Here is a 5,778-nt window from a genome sequence, read left to right as displayed (position 1 = left end):
GTTTCAATTGACATCTCTCGTGTTGGAGCCATGATTCATGTCAGTCCACTTGGTGCAACAGCTCTCCAAGGTGTGATCACTCCTTTTTAGATGCAGACTAACGAGCAGATCTGATTTGATGCAGGTGTTAGTTTTGGGGATGAAAATTTACAGGGTGATTCCATAATTTATTCCTCAGAATTGAGTGAGTCCATATTTTTTTCCCTCTGCTTGGTCTAAAAAAGTAACTGTTACTGACTGCCACAATTATTTTTCCTGACTTCTTATAGCCAGAAAGTTGCCATTTGAAATGACTATAGTTTTGTGTCATGTCTGTGATCTGCTTTTTTTCTACAAAATTAAACAACTGAATGAACATCCTCCGAGGCCGGTGATTCCATAATTTTTGCCAGGGGTTGTACATGCCCATTCAACCCTCTTCCTACTGATCTTCTTCAAGGCATGTCTCCTACAATCACGCCAGCAGTCACATATTAAAATGCTTCTCTCGCACATTTCCCCCCATTTTTAAAATGACCCGGGTCCCACCTCTCCTTAAAAAGCCACCTCTCAATCCTTCTCAGGTTGAGATCTATTCACTCATCTCACTTCTCTCGTTCCGGTCTAAACATGGGCGCAATTTGGTGGGGGATAGGGGGGAACATGCACCCCCCACCTTTTCAACCGGGGGGACAGAATATGGTATGTCCCCCCCACCTTCTGACATATATGTGTGTACTTGAAACATGATATGTCAGTCTTATGTACAAAAACCATGTCAGAATAGTATCTTTGTTTCTGCAAGTTTGTATTTTTAGCAGCATTGACTTGTTTACAACACCTGTTTCTTGTTTGTCACATTCAGAATTTTCTGGGACTGCATTTGCCCAAATTTGAAACCAAAAATAGTTGCCTCTAGGGACTAGTGTCTACACATAAGTATCAATGGACCATATGCTAATTTACTAAATTCTGAAAGTTAGAAAAAGAAATCAGAAAAGCTATCTGGGACCTCAGAAAGCCCATCTGCAATTATTGCTTGATCTCCAAAATCAGTCTATGCAAGCGAAATTATGTTCAGTACGAGTGTTGTCATTAGTGCCACTTCGAAAATTAAATTCATGATAAGTGATTTATCCTAAACTTAGGACCTGTTGTTTTTCAAACTTATGCAAAAACAAATCTTGAGAAAAAAAATACAGTATGCGATAGTTAATAATTATTAAGAGCCTGTTCTTTCATATTTATGAATACATTTTACCACATTGCAGTTGTTTTTTTTAATGAAAACTCAACCTATCATTCATTCTTTTTGAGTTCTACACATGTGGTGATACCTTATTTACACCAGATGTTAATAAAATCAATGCTGGCTATTCTCAGAATAAAGTACTTATACCCACAGTTTCAAATTGCATAAGTCAAATGGTGTTCACTTTATGGTCTTCTCAAAACATTAAAATTACTGTTTTGGATGCTCAGAATGCATCTGAGCTTCTGGGGACCTAAAGCGGCCCTCAGACACCCGGCCCATGGGCTTCGACCCTGCGGGCCTCGCACTTTGTCCCCCTCAATTTCTAGTTCTAAATTGCGCCCTTGGGTCTAAAGTTATCGAACGGTTGGTTTTCAAACAGGTCACAGATTTCCTCTCACAGAATGACATCCTGGATCCAAATCAGTCAAGTTTTAAAAGTGACTCTGCTGTCTGTGACTGATGTCCTCAAAACTGCAGGAGTGCTGGCTCAGTCTTCAGTATTTATCCTATGTGACTTATCAGGTGCTTTCACTACAGTTACCCAAGACATAGACTATCTCAAACTTGGTCATCTCTTTTGAATCCTGTCTCACTGGGTGTTCATTTGATGTATCATGGTTAGGACAGTCATCCACATATCACTGTGTCTTCAGAAGGAGTGCTTCAAGGTTTGATACAGGGGCTCTTTCTCTTTTCCATATACCCGGGTCCCAGGTCCGATTGTCCACTCCCATGGCTTCCTGTAGCTGGTGGTCATTCCCACCAGATGATCCCACAGTCTCTGTGCAGATCTTGGATTGTCTCTCAGACACATCCTCATGGATGAAGGAACACCATCTTCACCTAGTAAGTCCCTTTGGCTGGTCCCTTGTTTTCACTCTGGGTCGCCACATCAGATTTGAGGTGGATCTGCATGTAAATTTGGCAGACGTTTTACACCAGATGCCCTTCCTGACGCAACTCCACATTGCATGGAGAAATGGGCAGGGGTGGGGTTTGAACTGGGAACCTTTTCCCTAAATTTCTCAAAGAGTGAACTGCTGGTCTTCCCAGCCAAACAATCAATGTGTAAATCTCACCTCTCTAGCTCTCACTCCAGCCAGAGTGGCAACAAACCAGTTGTGCCGCTTCTCACAATTTAACGCAAGAAAAATCAGGCTGTACTAAACTTAATGTGCCACTCAGCTCCTGGCCCAGGTCGTGGTTATATCTCATCTTGACTACTGTAACGCTCCTCTAGCAGGCTTTCGGGCTTGTACTGTGAAACCCTTACAAAACACTGAGGTGCATCTGATTTTCCATCAACCCAAAAGAACCCATGTCACACCACTCCTGATCAAACTCCACCAGCTGCACGTTGCTGCCTGAATGTGACTTGAGGCAGACAGACAGACAGGCGGGCACAGAGACAGGCAGACAGGTGGGCAGGCAGACACACAGACAGAAAGATGAGCAGGCAGGCAGGCAGGCAGACAGACAGACAGACAGACAGACAGGCAGGCAGACAGAGACATGCGTGCACACGCACACACGAGTTTGGGCGGGCCACAGCTGAAGTTCAAGCCCCACCCACTTTGTTAGGCGTCACAAATAAAATTTTCCTTGCTGATGCATCATGGGATGTCCAAAGTCAATCAGACAGAAAACTGTGAACGAAAATGAAGCCTTGCTGTGCCACCAACATGGCAGTAATGTTAAGGTCAAAGGTCACAGCAGCACCTATTTTTAAAGGCATTCAGAGAACAAAGCTCCTCATTGGTGTTTTTCTGGCATTTTTTATACTGCTAAGTGACCGCGTGAGGCCGCAGCCGAGATGGGTGGTCTGCTGGTGACGCCTGAACCTGATTGGCTGATTAACACACACGACTTGATTGTTGAGGAACCAGTGTGCTGCTGAAATCTGGCAGAAATGCTGACAGCTGTATGACAAACAGCCGTGAAGAAAGCAGCGCTTTGTGAAGAGTTTCACTCAAAGCGCGTTGGCGTGAATTCGTGCCGACTTTGGTTTGTGCAGCAGAACCCGAGCCGCTGTGATCCAGAAGGTTCTGAGCACAGCTGTGGACAGCTGGCTACCGCCAAGCCCAAACACAGCACGTCTTTGTTCCACGGTTAGCAGCCACCAGACAACAACAACAACTTCATTACGCCACCGCTACAGACAAGAAATATATCTTTAAAAATATTTAAGACGTGAATTCAACAAAATGAATGTGGATGTGAAGCTTGATGTGCACACAGAGTTGAAGTTTGACTGGAAAATGACGAGCTGATTCAATCCAAACTCTCATCTCAAATCTTTCAGACAGCACTTTGGCAAAAGCGTTGGGTTTTTGTGCCCTGTTTTTAGCCTCCATGCTTGACCCACATTGTGCTCAGTCACTGTACACTTCCAGGGTGGATGCTCAGAGATACACTGATCAGACATCACACCTGCCGGCCCGTCGCTTTTCTGGACCCCGGATCCAGAATATGTTCCGGATCGACTCAAAAGCGACAAAAATTATTTCCTGGGACACTATTCACCTGCTCTCAAAATGTTATTGAAGTCCTTGGTTATAATTATTATTTTTTAAATTAAATGTTCCTGAGTGCTTAAAACCCCTTCTGGATCCTGGATCTAAAATATATTACAGATCAAATTCTGAATAAAATCCCTGATTTTCAAGGACATTATCCAACTGCTCACCAAATTTTAGTTAAATGTTGCTTTGTGCCAAACGTTCTTCATGTCTAAATTCCAGAATATATTCCAGATCACTTCCAAAATTTAATCATTTATTTCACTGAACGTTGTCTGTCTGCTCCCCAAAGAACACTGAAATCTGTTCATTACTTTTTCATTTATCCTGCTAACAGACGAACAGACACATGCCAGTGAAAACATTACCTCTTTGGCAGAGCTAATCAAGTCTCCTCAGGTCAGATTCCTCCTTAGGAACTATCTCAAAAAGGTTCACAGATCCACAAGAACTGTTACAACCCATGACAGAAACATCTCAGGACTTTTGGGACCAAACAGACACCATCACACTGAGGAAGGAGGTCCAAATTATCATCCATGTATTAATGAAGAATTGTTTTAAAGGTCCAACAGAACCTCAAGGAACTGATGGAGGAGTTGGAGGCATCAGACAGAAATGTGATATAAACCTTTAAGAGAGCACTCCAACACAGCTACGTCAAAGACTGTCAACCAATCAAGTGACAGCGATCCAAAACCGGCCATCACAGAAGACGCCCATCTAAAACCGACCAACGCAGAAGAAGCCAATTCAAAACTGATCTGTCAGAGGTTTTAAATTTTTGTTTCTTTGTCTGTTTGCAGCTCTGAACATCAGTTTTATTTTTGTGTGTAGCTTTGTTTTGGTGGGTGTTTTTTTATTGTTTGTTTGTAGCAGAGTGTCAGAGGTTTTGTTTGTTTGTTTGTTTGTTTGTAGCTCTGAGCATCAGAGGGTTTGTTTGTAACTGAGTGTCAGAAGGTTTTTTTTCTTTTGTTTGTTTGTTTGGAGCTCTGAGCATCAGAGGGGCTTTTTATGGTTTTTTGTATCTCTGAGTGTCAGAGGTTTTTTTTCTTTTGGTGACGTGTCTGTGTGAAGTCATAAAGCGCTCTGATTAGTGCTGTTAAAGTTGCGCGACGGGCTGCGCGTGTGTGTGCGCCACATTGTGTTTGTATGTCTGAAGGTGATGATTTAAGCTGTCACGCTACAGAGTGGTTTAACAATGGTTTTATAATAATATTTCAGAAAAAGCAGAGCGCGTCCTGGACCGGGCCGACAAAGTGCTGCCGTGTTTGTGCCTTTTGTGCGCGGCTCAGCCGAGGTAACATTTATTCTGACATATTTCGGAGCAGCAGAATAATAATATTTCAGCTGCGCTGTGTCTTAATAGCGGACCAGAACAAAAGGCTGCAGGCCATTCATCCCGCTGACGGCTTACTTTGACACCGGCTGCTCCAGGCGCCGCGGGGCACCGGCAGAACAAGTGCATGACGGGAATTAGACACATTGTTTCTCACTGACAGGGAAACACTAGTGGACACTGCGGGTTTGAGTCCCCAAGTACTGAAGTGTCACTGAGCAACACACTGTAATGCTTAACATGCCGCTAATTATTCTGAAAAATAATCGATAAATAGGAACATATTTTTATGTTTTGACTTGCAGCTGCTCAGCGCAGCAGACCCCGTGCAGATCCACAATTTGAACACCAGATTCCCTTCTGGACTCAGCTCCAGCTCCACACAGAAAAACAGTTTCATAGCTCGGGGGTTCTGGACCAGCCTCGAGCCGAGGCCCACCCAGGACTGACTCTGGGGGACTCCTGAGCTCAGGTGGACTTAGAGCCACTGCAGCAAATAGTCAAATCTGGGAGAATCCAGAACCTACAGAACCGCCGTGGGTCCTGGGTGGCAACCATCCAGGAAGACATCTGGACCATCTCCCCTCTCTAAAATAACCATCTATCTGCTGCAGCCAGTTGAAACGTGGGCGTGTCTTAGGCCAGGTGAAAGTTGGGCGAATCTTTGGCCAAGTGAAACATGGGCA

This window comes from Thalassophryne amazonica, chromosome 19 (genome assembly GCF_902500255.1).
Source record: "Thalassophryne amazonica chromosome 19, fThaAma1.1, whole genome shotgun sequence".
NCBI classification, from domain to species: Eukaryota; Metazoa; Chordata; class Actinopteri; order Batrachoidiformes; family Batrachoididae; genus Thalassophryne; species Thalassophryne amazonica.
The sequence above is the reverse complement of the archived record's forward strand: the minus strand, read 5'-3'. Positions refer to the sequence as shown.